Here is an 18,917-nt window from a genome sequence, read left to right as displayed (position 1 = left end):
TAACCAAAAAAATGCCAGTTTTTCTGCCCCCTTGGGAAACCTAGCAAACCTATGCATTTTTTAAAACTAGACACCAGGGGAATCAAGGATGGGGTGACTTGTCTGGCTCTCACCAGGTTCTGTTACCCAGAATCCCTTGCAAACCTCAGAATTTGTCAAAAAACATTTTCCTCACAGTTGTGGTGGAAAGTTCTGGAATCTACGTGGATCCATAAAATTCCACCTAAAAGTCTTATGGGAAAAATGGTACCTCACTTGTGTGGGTGGGCCTAGTGCCCGCGGATGGAAACGGCCCAAAACGCTACGTACATGGACACTGTTAGACCTGGCACCATTGGCATGCGTCTCCCTTCCATCTTTCGCTGGTGTCTCCTCTGTTTTTGCTGGTATTAGATGCTCTGGGCGCTGTGCCACTGCCATTCAGTGCCACAGTGCGAATGCTCCCTGTGTAAATATGACATGTGAATTGGTATACCCATGATTGGCTTATTTGGTTTACCTGTTAGTCCCTAGTAGGTGACCGGTGTGTGCCCAGAGTAGACCAAATGCTGCTGGTGGGCCTGCAGCGCTGGTTTGCGCCACCCACAGAAGCAGCTTGTAAAGTGTGTGTCAGACCTGCCACTGCAGAGTCTGTGTGCTGTCCACAACTGCCATCTTGGCTGTGAAGTGCACCCACTTCCCAGCCCCTGTACCTTCCCTTGGCATCATGTAAGTCACCCCTATGGTAGGGTGCATTGTATGTGTAAGGTAGGACATGCCTTGGTGTGTGTAGCATGTCCTGGTAGTGAATTACACCCAATTTCGTTTTTCACTACTGTAAGGCTACCTGTTCTCCATAGGCCAGAATGGGCAGTTTGACTATTACACTCTATAGTCCTAACTAACCCCAGGAACATGGTAGAAAAACAAATTTAGTATGCCTGAGCTCAGAATATTAAAATACATCTTTTATTGAAGGTTATTTTTATATTCTGTGTTTGAAAATACCACTTTTAGAAAGTAGGTATTTTCTTGCCTAAGCCTTCCAGTGTGCTCTGCTGTTATGTATATTGGCTGTCTGGTTTTGGAGGGACAGGGCAGGCTGAGTCAGACCTGGGTTGAATAGAGAGATCTGCATTTGGAGTATGGGGAGGGGTAGCTCCTTGACCTGAATAGGGCTGTGCCTGGCAAGGTGAATGCTGGCTCCACCTCCTACTGTGCATCTGATGGCAGACCCCCTCTTCCTGAAAGGAAGGATGCAGCCTGGTAAACAAAATGCTCCAGGACTGGGCAAAACTGGTTCTGGCTGGGTTCAGTGACTTGTAGCTTTTGAGAACAAATACTTTTGGGGTATAAATATCTGTGCTGAACCCCCTACAATTTGTATTGCTCCTGGACATCAAGAAGAACCTCTGTTCATGTAACTGAAGGAATCTGCAGGAGGTGACTATCCTTGTGCTTGTGTGCTGTTTCCTGGATTGGCCTGCAGTGGTTACTATTGGACTTGGAAGAAGAGGGAAAAGGACTTGAGAGAACTTTTATTTAGCTTGGTAAAGCAATCACCCAAGGGCTAGAAGAGAGCTAGCCTCCTGCTGAAGTCTCAGGCACACCAGACTTCACCACCAGCCTCCTGATTCCTCCCAGCGAGGATTTCTATCTGCAGGTGAGGCTCCTGTGAGTTCCAGGGCCTCTAGTTCTACTACAGAGAAGAGAGTGCTGAAATCGTCGCTAACGCCCGTTTGCGAAATACCGCAGCCAAAAGCGCTCGGAAAATCATCGCGCTGCTGCCGCTGAGTGCTCGCAACCAAAGATCAACTCATCGCACGTTTGCGGGCCGCCAAGTGCTCGCTAACTCCTAGAGATCATCGCATCGAGATCGTCGCTTCACGACATCGCATCAGGATCGTAGCTCCCTCGCGGAGCGCCATTTCTTCGCATCGCAACCTGTTGCGTCGCATTGTCTCCTCCCTCGCAGCAAGGAGTCATCGCATCAACGGCCTAGCATGCAGAAGTTTGTCGCATCGTCTCCGCACGCATCAGCAGATCGGCGCATCAGCCTCCATAGCGGCAAGGATTCAACACATCGCCAGCCTCTCGTGTGCAGAAAATCATCGCTACAGCTCCTTTGTGACATTTTGGTTGTTTTGCTACGAAATCCAGGTACTTTGTAAGTAAAAGGGTCGCAGAGACCACTGCTTAGAACTGAACTCCTCTTTGCACACTTTGAACTATTTTTGCATCATTTCAAGAATAATCCTATTTTACAGTATTGTGGCTTTTTACCGTTATTGATCTTGTTTTAAGTCTATATATAAAGATACTTTTCTTCACTGTGTTACTGTGTATGGTCATAAATGCTTCACACACTGCCTCTGAGATAAGCCTAGCTGCTCGTGCTACCTTACCACAGGGTTGAGCAGGGGTTATCAAAGGGTATAGCCCTCTTACTCTGACTTAGGAAGAAGGGTCCATACTTGGACGGTGGCCAGCCATTGCCAACTAGAGACCCCCATTTCTAACATTGGTGGTCAGCGGTGAGGATCTGGACTTGCATTTATGATCGCATACAGTAATTATAGTGTACACTAATGCGTGCAGACCATAACGCAACCACATACGTTTTGAGTTTTTTTTTATTCTATTTTTGATTGATATTGCCAGTTATTGCTACAATGGGCAAGCCCAGATCCAATGCCTCGGAGGATCTCTACTGGGAGGAAGAGAAATTAGAAACCTACACTTCCAAGCAGCTCAGATATTTCTGCAAGCAATTCACAGTCCCCATCACAGGTCTCACTAGAAGGGAGGAGTATTACAAGGCGCTGAAGGCCTGGCTAGAAGCCAGGGATGCCCCTAGGAATGTGGGAGAGCCTGTGGAGGAGGGAGAGAATGCAGGAAAGCAGCAGGGTGAAGTAGTAGATTTGGTGGGAGATAAAGCAATTTCCGCCCTGACAAATACGATGCGCACTTCCTACGCGCCGGACGGGTCGCCACGTACGGCACAGCATCCGCAAAACAAGCATATCAGCTACGATTCGCGCCACAACTCAATCCACGGCTACGAGACGGACCAGCTTGCAGTGGGTACGAGACGGAGCAACAAGCAGCGTGTATGACACGAACACATCATGAATCCCATCGCACAGGTCATACCAGTACTCTACATCTATGACCGAATCAGGAACCGACGCCGACGGTACAACCGGTAAGACAGACACCTACCACACAAACAAACGACACATACCCGCAAAATGGTACACACACACACAGGGGAACCACATCCTGGCCACTAACAACAGGCAACCATAGGGGTTGCATTGCCAGCACCACTACCACCCCCACCCATAGGGCCTATGTTGCCCATCACCCCTGCCACCCCCCCATAGGGGACCTGTTGCCCATCACCCCTGCCACCCCCACCCATAGGGGACCTGTTGCCCATCACCCCTGCCACCCCCGCCCATAGGGAACCTGTTGCCCATCACCCCTGCCACCCCCACCCATAGGACTTATGTTGCACATCACCCCTGCCAGCCCCACTCATAGGCTTATGTTGCCCATCACCCCTGCCACCCCCACTCATAGGGGACCTGTTGCCCATCACCCCTGCCACCCCCACCCATAGGGGACCTGTTGCTCAGCACCCCTGTCATCCCCACCCATAGGGGACCTGTTGCCCATCACCCCTGCCACCCCCACTCATAGGGCTTATGTTGCCCATCACCCCTAGCACCCCCACTCAGAGGGGACCTGTTGCCCAGCACTACTGCCACCCCCACCCATAGGGGACCTGTGCCCAGCACTCCTGCCACCCCACTCATAGGGCTTATGTTGCCCATCACCCCTGCCACCCCCACCCATAGGGGACCTGTTGCCCAGCACTACTGCCACCCCCACCCATAGAGGACCTGTTGCCCAGCACTCCTGCCACCCCCACTCATAGGGCTTATGTTGCCCATCACCCCTGCCACCCCCACCCATAGGGGACCTGTTGCCTATCACCCCTGCCACCCCCACCCATAGAAGACCTGTTACCCAGCACTACTACTACTACCCCCACCCATAGTGGACCTGTTGCCCAGCACTCCTGCCACCCCCACTCATAGGGCTTATGTTGCCCATCACCCCTGCCACCCCCACGCTTAAGGGACCTGTTGCCCATCACCCCTGCCATCCCCACTCCTAGAGCTTATATTGCACATCACCCCTGGCACCCCCACTCATAGGGCTTATGTTGCCCATCACCCCTGCCACCCCCACTCATAGGGCTTATGTTGCCCATCATCCCTGCCACCCCCACCCATAGGGGACCTGTTGCCCATCACCCCTGCCACCCCCACTCATAGGGTTTATGTTGCACATCACCCTTGGCACCCCCACTCATAGGGCTTATGTTGTCCATCACCCCTGCCACCCCCACCCATAGGGGACCTGTTGCCCATCACCCCTGCCACCCCCACTCATAGGGCTTATGTTGCACATCACCCCTGGCACCCCCACTCATAGGGCTTATGTTGCCCATCACCCCTGCCACCCGCACCCATAGGGGACTTGTTGCCTATCACCCCTGCCACCCCCACTCATAGGGTTTATGTTGCACATCCCCCTTGGCACCCCCACTCATAGGGCTTATGTTGTCCATCACCCCTGCCACCCCCACCCATAGGGGACCTGTTGCCCATCACCCCTGCCACCCCCACTCATAGGGCTTATGTTGCACATCACCCCTGGCACCCCCACTCATAGGGCTTATGTTGCCCATCACCCCTGCCACCCCCACTCATAGGGCTTATGTTGCACATCATCCCTGGCACCCCCACTCATAGGGCTGATGTTGCCCATCACCCCTGCCACCCCCACTCACAGGACTTATGTTGCCCATCACCCCTGCCACTCCCACCCATAGGGGACCTGTTGCCCATCACCCCTGCCACCCCCATTCATAGGGCTTATGTTGCACATCAATCCTGTCACCCCCACTCATAGGGCTTATGTTGCCCATCACCCCTGCCACCCCCAACTCATAGGGCTTATGTTGCCCAGAACCCCTGCCACCCCCACCCATAGGGGACCTGTTGCCCATCACCCCTGCCACCCACACTCATAGGGCTTATGTTGCACATAATCCCTGGCACCCCCACTCATAGGGCTGATGTTGCCCATCACCCCTGCCACCCCCACCCATAGGGGACCTGTTGCCCAGCACTACTGCCACCCCCACCCATAGAGGACCTGTTGCCCAGCACTCCTGCCACCCCCACTCATAGGGCTTATGTTGCCCATCACCCCTGCCACCCCCACCCATAGGGGACCTGTTGCCTATCACCCCTGCCACCCCCACCCATAGAAGACCTGTTACCCAGCACTACTACTACTACCCCCACCCATAGTGGACCTGTTGCCCAGCACTCCTGCCACCCCCACTCATAGGGCTTATGTTGCCCATCACCCCTGCCACCCCCACGCTTAAGGGACCTGTTGCCCATCACCCCTGCCATCCCCACTCCTAGAGCTTATATTGCACATCACCCCTGGCACCCCCACTCATAGGGCTTATGTTGCCCATCACCCCTGCCACCCCCACTCATAGGGCTTATGTTGCCCATCATCCCTGCCACCCCCACCCATAGGGGACCTGTTGCCCATCACCCCTGCCACCCCCACTCATAGGGTTTATGTTGCACATCACCCTTGGCACCCCCACTCATAGGGCTTATGTTGTCCATCACCCCTGCCACCCCCACCCATAGGGGACCTGTTGCCCATCACCCCTGCCACCCCCACTCATAGGGCTTATGTTGCACATCACCCCTGGCACCCCCACTCATAGGGCTTATGTTGCCCATCACCCCTGCCACCCGCACCCATAGGGGACTTGTTGCCTATCACCCCTGCTACCCCCACTCATAGGGTTTATGTTGCACATCACCCTTGGCACCCCCACTCATAGGGCTTATGTTGTCCATCACCCCTGGCACCCCCACCCATAGGGGACCTGTTGCCCATCAACCCTGCCACCCCCACTCATAGGGCTTATGTTGCCCATCACCCCTGCCACCCCCACTCATAGGGCTGATGTTGCACATCATCCCTGGCACCCCCACTCATAGGGCTGATGTTGCCCATCACCCCTGCCACCCCCACTCACAGGGCTTATGTTGCCCATCACCCCTGCCACTCCCACCCATAGGGGACCTGTTGCCCATCACCCCTGCCACCCCCATTCATAGGGCTTATGTTGCACATCAATCCTGTCACCCCCACTCATAGGGCTTATGTTGCCCATCACCCCTGCCACCCCCAACTCATAGGGCTTATGTTGCACATAATCCTTGGCACCCCCACTCATAGGGCTGATGTTGCCCATCACCCCTGCCACCCCCACTCGCAGGGCTTATGTTGCCTATTACCCCTGCCACCCCCACCCATAGGGGACCTGTTGCCCAGCACCCCTGCCATCCACACCCATAGAGGACCTGTTGGCCATCACCCCTGCCACCCCCACTCATAGGGCTTATGTTGCACATCACCCCTGGCCCCCCCACTCATAGGGCTTATGTTGCCCATCACCCCTGCCACCCCCACTCATAGGGCGGCTTATGTTGCACATCACCCCTGGCCCCCCACTCATAGGGCTTATGTTGCCCATCACCCCTGACACTCCCACCCATAGGGGACCTGCTGCCCATCACCCCTGCCACCCCAACTCATATGTTGCACATCACCCCTGGCCCCCCACTCATAGGGCTTATGTTGCCCATCACCCCTGACACTCCCACCCATAGGGGACCTGCTGCCCATCACCCCTGCCACCCCAACTCATAGGGCTTATGTTGCACATCACCCCTGCCACCCCCACTCATAGGGCTTATGTTGCCCATCACCCCTGCCACCCCCACTCATAGGGCTTATGTTGCCCATCACCCCTGCCACCCTCATCCATAGGGGACCTGTTGCCCAGCACCCCTGCCATCCCCACTCATAGGGCATATGTTGCCCATCACCCCTGCCACCCCCACTCATAGGATGGGTGATGCACCACACATCCATCATACTCCAACATTAGGTATGTCAGCAAAATACATCCCCCCTAACATCATGACAACAGTGTGTAGTCTGTGACAAATGCCCACAACAGTGATTATGACTTCGAACATACAATGCAAACTAACAGCACATGTGTGACCAACAAATGAGCGTGCCCTACACAAGGCAAACGTCACTTTAGCACTGTGTCAATATAAAAAGAACACCCCCTCACTGTGTAGAACAAAAGTTAAGTGTGGGCTTCCAAACTGCAGCAAATGTCGATCATTGTGGTGATGGGGTCTAAACCCCCCTTCATCACAGTGACCAAAAGGTAAGTGTCATCATGGTCAAAGCTGCAAATGCAAAACAGCACGTATGATTCCCGGTCCCAACACATCAAACACTTCTGGGGCAAAGTAGTGGTTATGTCCCATACCCACAGAGATGTGGTGAGGCTAACAGTGCTGTGAAAATATAACCTACTCTCGGCCATGTGCAGACAAGCACCACCCATGGGGCTGACAATGGATACAGTGTACAATGACACAACAGCAGAAGGGACCATCACAAAGCATACACACATCTCGAAAATAGACACACTAATCAAAACAACCTGTGGAGACTGTAGGTGTCAGGTCACAAACTCCCATTCCATGCCAGCAATGGCACCTAACAACCAGGATGAATGTGCACAATGATGTGATATGACTCACAGGGACAGCAGGGCAAATCACAGAAACAGCATCCAGACAATGGCCCACAACAGCAATACCAATGCACTGATGCAGATGCACAAACAGGCAACCTCACACTGCACATCTGACACAACATGTGTGTGTGTGTGTCTCAGTATCCCCAGGCAACTACACAACACATGAGGGGGGCTGAACCACAGTGACACAGATGTGGACATTGTGCCATACAAAAGTAAACCATCATTGGGACACCCTTAGTGGGCAATCGGGCATTGTGAGATGAGAGGGAGCACAACAGACATGTGACACAAGTTGGAATGAACACCAACTAACACAGCAAGAGACTGGCACACAAAAGCACTACCCCCAGGGACCAGACATTGGGGTGTCACAAGCATGCATGACACCTCCACTGTGATGACAAAGGTAGATGTCATACAAACTGGGAAACCCAGACATGTGTCCTGTTCCACAAACGTACATCACACATACACAAACAGAAATCACTCAGCATGGCCCGTCATCCATGGACAAACGGGAGCTAGGGGCCCATCCAAGCAAATATTTACATCAGTCCACCCTCAACACCACACACCCTGAACTGCAACAATGTGCATCTGTGAAGCACATATGGACAGGTGACATTGCACATGCACCCATGACAAACACAGGAATGTTGGGAGGAACTAAGGTGCACAGACTCATCACACAAGGACAGTTTACAACCCTGGTGAATGACAGGCATACTGCACAGTATGCGGTACATGCCCATGACGTCAATGCTCACGTAACCTTCAGAATACCTGCCACAGTCCCAGGGCAATGCAGAACCCAAGGAGAACTACAAGGCACACATGCTGACACCTGCAAACATTGCAGCCCTGAACCCGACAAGTGGGAGCAGTCACACACACCTACACATGTCTCAATCACTGAAAGGTACCACCTAGGGACAACTACATTATATTGCGATCAAACATGTGCCTTGGGGACCCCTGACTATGTCCCATCTGCGTCTGACAACATCATCACCACTCAGAACTGACAAATCCCAATGATGAAACACCAATTAACAGTAGTGTGTCATGCACCCACACATCTGGTAGCCCATGGCAAAGTTGTGGGATGAACACAGTTCCACTCAGCAAGCATCAACAACAGGAACATATCAAGGGAACACTGCCTGTGTATGGAAAGGGATGTGGACACACACACACATGCTCATACAACACACACCATGGGCCCAGGCTATGTCACGGGACAACACACTTACCTGAGGGGACCCAACTCCTGTGGAAGCCCAGCTGTGCCAAACATAGTCACAGCACGTCTCAGTCATGTCAGCAGAACACTTGGTCAGTCAGCCATCAGTTACCACACAAGGAAGGCTCTGGTCACAACAGCCTGGGTACGGGAGTCTCCCCTAAGTCATCTGCGCACACACTCAAAACATATGTACAGCAAGTTGCACAGAGGACCCATTTGCTCCTATACCAATGATGCCCACACCTATAGGTCCAGTGGTGATGCGCACAAAGTCTGTGAAATAGACAAATTGGACAATGGAAAGTACATCAAATGTGCATGGGTGCAAGCCTGCGATGTGAACATGCAAATTAAATGTTCACAAAGATGTCCACAAATAGTTGATCATGGCACACCCAGGTAGCTGCAAAGGATGACATGGATACCGACCAGAATAGGATACATATCTCATGGACCACATGGAGTACCTCACATCAACACCTCAGTATTCAACATTGTAAACAAAGGGTTACAGGTGCAAGGGCATGTTAAACATCATCAACCTAATATACAGCTAAATCAAGTTTACAGGGATAAAGAAAAAAGCTTTATTCAGCATAATAAAAGTTAAACGTCCGTTCAAACAAAAGGCCAGTGGCCAGTCCATTATCAAATGCCAAGGAGTGAACTAGAGTGACAACTGTCACACGTTCCTTGCCTGCACTGCTAAGGACAAGGGACATTCCCTCGGAGGGGTATACATGGGGGTAGGCCAGGCACCGCAGGGACAGGATCAGGGCGCAGCAAAAGAAGACAGTGAAGAGGTGGTGGATGCAGGAGAGACACTTGCAACTGCAGTGGAGCTGACTGAAGTGGTGGGTGCAGTCACAACTGTGGGGCAGAAGTCAGATGGGGTGGGTGCCGGCACAACTTCAGTGGGCAGGTCAGATGGAGTGGATTGGGTCCCCACTGCAGTGCCCAAGTCAGATGGGGCGGTCGTGGACTCCACTGCAGTGCCTAAATCCATGTGAGCGGAATGGGGTGCAGGTGAGGTGGGCAGGACAGAGGGGGGACACGGTCCCCACATCAGTGGCACTAACTGTCTGACCAGGTGTGGAGGAGCAAGTGGTAGGGGGGAGGGCCTCAGCATTTTGGGGATGGTGTATTTGTGGGTGGGGGAACCTGGGGCAGGAAGTGGCGGGGGAACCTCTGGAGTGGTGGCCTGGGGGATGGAGGATGGAGACTTCGCCTTGGAGCTGCATGGCGGCGGTGGGGTCTTGCTCTTCCGGCTATGGGGGGACTTGCGGGTGGGGGTCTCAGTCTGACTGCGCCTGGGGGAAGGTGTCCGGGAGTGAGGGACACTCCCCTCTGTGTGTGGGGACTTCCTCTTCCACTTGTAATCTGGATCTGCTGGGTCAGTGGGGAAGAGGCCAAGGTCACAGAGGAAGACCTTCTGTGGAGATGGGGTTGCAGGTGAGGCAAAAGAAGGGGGCTGGGAGGGAGAGGTTTCGGAAGACTGCGGAGTGGTTGTGGATGACTGTGTTTGCAAACCATCCCCTGTGAGTGTGGTATCAGTCCCCTGCACTTGCTTGTGTGCACGTCTCGACCTTGGTTTGGGTGTCTGTGTGCTGCTCGTGTCTGTGGCTTTGTGGGAATGTACGGGTGTGTGTGTGCTTGGGACAGGTAGGCTGCTAGGAATTGTGGGTGGTGCAGGGGTAGGAGGGGTGCGGACTGTTGGAGGAGGGACACTGCTGCTGTCAGGGAGGAGGCCATGGACTGATTGGTCCTCTGTAGGGCTGACATGCCCGAAGAAATGCCCTCCATGAACAACACCAGTTGCATCAACAGACTTGTGTGTGCATGGAGGACCTTCAGCATCGACGTCTGCCCTGCATGGATCTGTCTAAGTAAGTCCAGAGAGTCCTCACTCAGGGCAGCAGGGGACACAGGGGCAGGGGGTGCGGTACCTGGCACAAAGCAGGCATGCTCCCGAACACGGGAGCCTCCAGGGACCTCTGGGATAGGAGGCGATGGGAGGGTGGTGATGGTGGTGGTGGTGGGGGCGGTGGCGGGGACAGCCTCACTAGCTGGGGTTTGGTGGCCCTGACACCCGCCTCCACAAGGGAGTTATCCTCAGACCTGCTGTGGCCCTCAGCTGGGGGGGATGGTGCTGACGACTCCTCTGTGTGGCTCCACTCGCCCTCCGTGCCACTGGACCCCCCCCCCCCCCCCGACTCCTCTCCTTCTGTCCCTGTCAGGCTCTGTGGCTCCTGCTGGTCCATGGAGCTGTCCCCTCCTGTGGCAGTGGATGTATCTGGATAGGAATAGGAAGTAAGAGAACAACATCAGTCACCTGCACTGACTGCACACACCACAGTGAGTACATCACATCACAGGGCAAGCCCTGGCATCATCAGCTGAACACTGCTCAAAGGGCCAACACTGTTTAGAATAAGCCAATTGTCATTCTCAACATCAACCATGGCACACATATCCCTCCTTGACTTGCACTCATATGTCTGTTGCATGTTGGATGCTAATACCCCAATGGCCCGACATGCACCACCCACACATTAGTTGGACATGCAAGTGAACAGCCAGCCTTATATCTGTGCTGCAGAGGCAGAATCTGTGCCATGTGTCCCAAGTGATAGGTCCAACACGGTTGCATTCTATGAATCTGGCCAATCCATGGAAATGTACGACTCGTACACGTCTTCCGCATCGTTCAAATCTTCACCTTCATGAAACACTAGTAATTGCAACATTGTTGTAGGCATCCACCTGAATTTCCAGCGCACAACTCGTACAAGTTTTGAATCCGCATCCGTCTCCATGACAGTCCAAGCCAATGGGTGCGCCCAGCTCGGTCAACTGACTGTACAACGCGTATTTTGAAAATTCACATGCACCCATCTCCATACGTTTCAATGGCCAAGGCGTACGCCTGTCTCGGACCATGCCTGCCCGACCCATGGCACACATATCCCTCCTTGACTTGCACTCATATGTCTGTTGCATGTTGGATGCTAATACCCCAATGGCCCGACATGCACCACCCACACATTAGTTGGACATGCAAGTGAACAGCCAGCCTTATATCTGTGCTGCAGAGGCAGAATCTGTGCCATGTGTCCCAAGTGATAGGTCCAACACGGTTGCATTCTATGAATCTGGCCAATCCATGGAAATGTACGACTCGTACATGCCTTCCGCATCGTTCAAATCTTTACCTTCATGAAACACTAGTAATTGCAACATTGTTGTAGGCATCCACCTGAATTTCCAGCGCACATCTCGTACAAGTTTTGAATCCGCATCCGTCTCCATGACAGTCCAAGCCAATGGGTGCGCCCAGCTCGGTCAACTGACTGTACAACGCGTATTTTGAAAATTCACATGCACCCGTCTCCATACGTTTCAATGGCCAAGGCGTACGCCTGTCTCGGACCATGCCTGCCCGACGCGTGTGCATGAGAGTCACCCGCGTCAGACCTCATTGCATTCAATAGCAAAGCGTACGCACGGCTCAGTCATAACCCGTGCAATGCATTCGCATTGTCACCCGCGTCGGACCTCAATGCAGTCAATGGCAAAGCATACGCACGGCTCGGTCATGAACCGTGCAATGCGTACGCATTGTCACCCGCATCAGACCTCATTGGTGTGACTATTCGACGGATTCAACACACAATTACTTGCCAGGGACACCTGTGCACACCTGCCACACTACAGCATTGGCCACACAGTGTCCCATGGCATGTAAGGCTGCATTCCCTGGGTGTTTGGGGGGGGCACATTTGGTTTGTTGGGTGGCACTTTTGTGCAGCCACTCACAGGCTGTGCACGTGTACATGGGGGCAGAATCCTTTGTGTGTGGTTCACATTACCACTGTGATGTGCAAATGTACAGTAATGGGCATGAGTCACGGACACAGTTTCATGTTGGATATGTTTGGGCCATGTCACATACACCCTGAGTCCTGGGGGTGATGGCATGTACGTCACAGTGAGACCTGTAGCCACAATACTGATGTGCACCCACAGTCTGTGTGCATGTTGTGTCTCAGATGTGTCTGATCAATTGTGCCCAATGGGTGACAGTCTCCACATCCATATGGTATATGCATCAACCTTGATGGTGTGTGTCTCAGAAACGTGCATGTAGGGCCTGCAGGGACAACTGTGGCCACTTCCTGTGGGACTCACGCTTGCCTTGTGGTGTGTACGTGATACCCTATGTCCATGCCAGTGTCGATGTGGCAATACAGGGACCCTGGTTTTCTGCATGGCAAAGATCTGTGATGCCTGGGAGACATCAGGCCTCACTTGTCACTGTGGTGTGTGTTTGTAACATCACAGCAGTACATAGGTCGGGTGACACAGCCAGATGATTGGCCATTGCAATACATGGGACTCATGTGGACATGTGGAATTGAGATGTGAGGTGAGGTGATGGTCATGTAGGTGACATATGTGTCCATGCCCAACAGCACCCACCTCAGTACATTGTGTAATGTCATGATCTATCATGTGATATTGATCCTGGTCATGGCCACATGGGTGGATGAACCGACAATCTTCCTTTGTTCATCTCTGTTCTGCAGGGCACCAGCTGTCCATCGACCGCTCCCAGACCTTGCAACCATGCAGGAACGCGACTGCATCCGACGGTACGGCTTCACCAGGCCACTGATTGAGGAGTTGGCGGAGCAGTTGGCACCACATCTGCTACCTGGCCGGACATACCCTACAGCACTGGCCCCAGAGGTGAAGGTGATGGCAGCCCTGCACTTCTTTGCTACTGGTACCTTCCAGTACACTGTGGCTACTGCTGGTGGTATGTCGCAAACTATGTTTAGTCGGGTGCTACGCGATGTCTTGGAGGGGATGTTGCATTTCCTAGACCTGTACATCAAGTTCCCAAGCCCAGCTGAACTCTAAGGATGGGCGACAATTTCCGTTCCGCTCGCGGAAATGGAGAAAATTCAACATTTTCGTGTTCCGCGCGGACCGCGAAAATTGCGAAACTTCCGCGATCCGCGAGGGAACGGAAATTGGCGCCTAGGCAGGTGTGCTTTCTCCCCATATCTACTACCGTCAACAATTTTCTGTAATCCTTGATGGAGCTCTGTGCACCCATGAGTTTCTCGAGAGCAATCCCCGTGTAGTTCCTGACACCAGGAGGTTCTGTCTCCTCATCTGCTGCTCTGATCGGTCTCTGGCCCTTTATAATCAAGAGGCATGTGAACTGCATGGAAGCCCCGCCCGTTTGGCACCGGCCCACACACCAGCGGTGTGCAACGTCTTCCTGCCCTTTCCCCCACTATGATGGACAGCTCACTCGAGGGACCCCGGCGCCCGTCGACGCTGTGGCAATGTTACAGACACACATGGTCACTGTAGACAACTCTTCCGGCCCTTTACGCAGCTGTAGTGTAGGAAAAGCACTATACATTTACCCAACGAGGTAGCGTAGCAGTGATTAGCCAGTAGAAAGTACTCCAGTTGAGTAGAGGTACTGCACAAAACGGTGGCATCTTCTTGGATAAATATGCAGGCAGGGCAGGATTCCTTCTGGCACGATGCTCCTGTCACAAAAATTAAACCCCAACAGGAAGCACTTGTATTTGACCTTCAACTCGGGCACCTGCTTTATTTATATCTGTAAGTCTTACAGATATAAATAAAGCAGGTGCCCGAGTTGAAGGTCAAATTCCGTAACGCATTAATCAGCACAAAACATTCGGGGGCAAGGTCGAGTCTAGGCAGGTGTGCTTTTGTCCTCATATCTACCGTCAAAAATTCACTGTAAACCTTGACGGAGCTCTTTGCACCCATGAGTTTCTCGAGCGCAATCCCCGTGTAGTTCCTGACACCAGGAGGTTCTGTCTCCTCATCTGCTGCTCTGATCGGTCTCTGGCCCTTTATAAACAAGAGGCATGGGAACTGCATGGAAGCCCCGCCCGTTTGGCACCGGCCCACACACCAGCGGTGTGCAACGTCTTCCCGCCCTTTCCCCCACTATGATGGACAGCTCGCTCGAGGGACCCCGGCACCCGTCGGCGCTGTGGCAACGTTACAGACACACATGGTCGCTGTAGACAACTCTTCTGGCCCTTTACACAGCTGTAGTGTAGTAAAAGAATTATACATTTACCCAACGATGTAGCGTAGCAGTGATTAGCCAGTAGAAAGTACTCCAGTTGAGTAGAGGTATTGCACAAAACGGTGGCATCTTCTTGGATAAATATGCAGGCAGGGCAGGATTCATTCTGGCACGATGCTCCTGTCACAAAAATTAAACCCCATCAGGAAGCACTGGTATTTGACCTTCAACTAGGGCACCTGCTTTATTTATATCTGTAAGTCTTACAGATTTGAATAAAGCAGGTGCCCGAGTTGAAGGTCAAATTCAGTAACGCATTAATCAGCACACAAAAATCTCCACGATCACGCGACATTTCGCGTGATCGCAGAGATTTTTTGCCGTTTTGTGATATTTTGTGAAAGGCACTTTCGCAAATTCCGCCCACCCTTACTGAACTCCCTGAAATAAAGGATGCCATTTATACACTGGGGAGGATGCCGAACGTCATCGGATCTATTGATGGGACACATGTGGCCCTGATACCACCAGAGGCACATGAGCAGGCATACCGGAACAGGAAACATTTCCACTCGATCAATGCTCTGGTGGTATGTCTTGCAGACATGTGTATCACACGTGTGTGCACGGTTCCCTGGTTCTGCGCACGATAATAATGAGGTGTAGTCGCATTGCAACGCTGATGTCACAGATACCAGCTCAGCATGCCTGGCTTGTCGGTGTGTACTGACTGTTTATCATTGTGTGTGTTTGTCAATGTTTTATTCCGCACTCCTACAAAACTCAGCTACTTGTTTATTTTTTTGTGAGTAGGTGACTACGGATACCCCAACATGCCGTGGTTCCTGACACCCCTCAGGAACCCTGTGACACCAGCCGAGATGCGCTACAATGAGGCACATGGTCGAAGCAGGAGGGTGATTGAGCGGACATTCAGCCTCCTGAAAAGCCACTTTCACTGCCTGGACAAGACCGGAGGGGCCCTCCCATATGAACGTGTAAAGGTGTGCAAAATAATCCTTGTATGCTGCATGCTACACAACATGGCAGTGCGGAAGAAGGTGCCTCTCATCCAGGATGACGATGACCAACCTCCAGCACCTGTGGAGGATCCTGGCCTGGGTCAAGATGCCAGTGATGAGGATGAGAGTGACGTCCGCTCACAGCTCATCAACAACTTCTTCACCTGAATGTGAGTTTCCAGGGTTGTTATGTCAATGTATGGAGTTAGCGTGGAATGTGTTGTGGCTACTCTGTTGCTGTCTGAGTGTGTCTGTGTGCCACTTGACTGGATGCGTGCAGTGATGTGTCCATTCAGGTGGTGTGTACTCCACAATAGGGTAGTACTGCTAAGTTGTCTTTGTGTAGGTTTCTTGCGACATGTTTTGTGCATGTGTATTGCATTTCTCTCCTGTTCTGCTGTGCTTTTGACTGTCTTGTGTCTGTCCTTCACAGGGTAATTTGCCTGTTGTATGTTCAACACTGACCCCCAACACCCAGAATCCGACACCAGTGTGGGAGTAGTCAATTGACATCAAGTGATGTGCCACACACCCCTGGACTACAATTCTCAGACACTCTGTGACCGTGTGTCCACCGTAAAGTACAATTGCCTTGCAACTATTTTTGAATAAACATGTTGCTCGTGTGTAATGAAGCTGTGCTATGCTTTGTTAGGTGCGTTGTCTGACTTCACACATCTGACTGACATTTACTTACCTCACCTGTGGACTTGTTACCACTGACTGTGGATAGGTGTTGTTGTGCATACCTATGTGTTTCAAGTCAACATCATTGTGTGGGATGAGTAACATGGCCATGGTGAGTATGTTTTGTGGTGCCATAGTGGTGTGTCTCCCTCACATGTGTCACATCTCCATGACTCATCTAACGTTGGTCACATTGTTGCAGTATTTGGCATGCACTGTGTTGTGTAGCAGATCGACATCTCTATGACACATGCCAATTTGGAATCACAACAGAGGCAAGTATGGTGTACTGGTGAGTTTATTTTCGAACATGTGTGAGGAAAGTGCACAGGATGGTGGGTGCTGTACATTGGTTTTGGAATCCAAAGTTCACATTAGAGTTGGAAGTGCTGGTAGATGAAATGTCCAGAGTAAAGTCCACAGTCATCTGCTACATTGGCCCAACATGAACCCTCCATGTCATGTGGGTGAGTTGTGTGCAATTGAACAAGGTGAATGGGTTGCGCACAAAGAACATTGGCCAGAACAGGTTTAGAGGCCCTGGGGGATGTGCTGGGACATCTGCCTCTCACATGTCCTTCTTCGGACGACCCCTCTTCTTCCAGGGGGGGGGGGGAGATCCTCAGGTGCAGGTCTCTGCGGTGCAGGGTACTCTCTGCCAGAGTCCTCCTCCCTCCCTGTGGCGCTGGCAGATGGTGTTGCAACAGATGTTGTGGCCACACAGGAAGTTGGACAGGTTTGTGTTGATCTGGCGGAGGCATTTGAGTATGTCCCGATGCACTGCAGTAAGGGCATGCCACTTGGCATCCATGCGGGCATGGTGGGCAGCCTGCTCCTGTTGCATGTCCTTGAGGATCCCCACTTCCTGGCCAAATCCTCCGGTGCTATCCTGGTACGCATCTATGATGCGTGCCAGTTGGGGGTCATCATGCAGTCCAGACCCCTCTGCAAGGCGCGCCCTCTGCCTCCCACCCCTCCAAGCACCCCTATCCACACGGGCAAGACCAGCGGCGGGACGCACAGGTGACACTGGGACCCCTTGGGTGGTGTTGCTGGTGGTGTTTTCTGTAGCTTCCGGGGGGTCCTGTGTCCCTGTGCTGTGGGTGTTCAGTGGCCTTGGTCTGTTTGTGTTTGCAGGGGAGCCCTGTCGGTTTCCAGATGCTGGAGGCGTGGGTACAGGGGGTGCAGATGCTGCTGCATGATGACTCACACCGGAGGGGCCAGGTTGGTCGTCGTCATCCGAAGAGGACAGAGACCGAGTCAAACCAGAGAGCTCAGTGTCCACCAGAGTCTGGGCCTGGGAATCCTCTTCATTTGGTGCTGGGTCCCCAGCACCACCTGTATTTGGAAGAGACACACAATGCGAGTTATGTTTCTACATGCATCAATGGTTCACAAACATGACATTTTCTACTATACGAACAGATGCCTGCCTGTACACTGCTTTTTCCCAGCTTGTCACAGAGTTTGATATTGTTGTTGCCCATGTCCCAGCATGGCCTTGTGATCCCCACAACAGAGCCCAGTGTCAGACATCTTGTCAGTCCCTTCCCACTCCCTGTGGGGCGAGTATGGTTCAGTTGGAACTTGCTGGGCCATGTGGGTGGGTGTGGATTGTCTGACTGCGACTCCCATCATACTCTTGGCTACACCCCCCTTCCCAGCATGCCCATACTTCCTCCCTCTTTACTCTGCTTCCCTGTGAGGGGGGGTGACAGCAATGGCAAGATGGCTGACTGTGAAGTCCTGGTCTTTGTTGTAGCCCAGTTCCCAGCAGGACCTTGTGCTCCCCACAACAGAGCCCAGTGTCAGACATCTTGTCAGTCCCTTCCCACTCCCTGTGAGGCGAGCATGGTTCAGTGTATGCTTGCTGGGCCATGTGAATGAATGAATGAATGATTTTATTTATAAAGTGCTACGTCCACTCCAAGGATCATCTTGGCGCTATCAGACCGAAACAGAGGACAGAGCAGTAACAGAAGAGAAACGGAGACAGATAAAAGTGTAAGTCCCTGTGATTATCCTGATAGCAGGGAGAACACGGTACTATCATTGATGGAGAAAATCCACGTTTTTAAAAGCTTTCTGAAAAGACATTCTTATTGGGCTAGTCTCAACTGAGCCGGCAAGCTGTTCCAGGCCTTTGTACCC

The sequence above is a fragment of the Triturus cristatus genome, chromosome 7 (genome assembly GCF_964204655.1).
Source record: "Triturus cristatus chromosome 7, aTriCri1.1, whole genome shotgun sequence".
Taxonomy (NCBI): domain Eukaryota; kingdom Metazoa; phylum Chordata; class Amphibia; order Caudata; family Salamandridae; genus Triturus; species Triturus cristatus.
The sequence above is the reverse complement of the archived record's forward strand: the minus strand, read 5'-3'. Positions refer to the sequence as shown.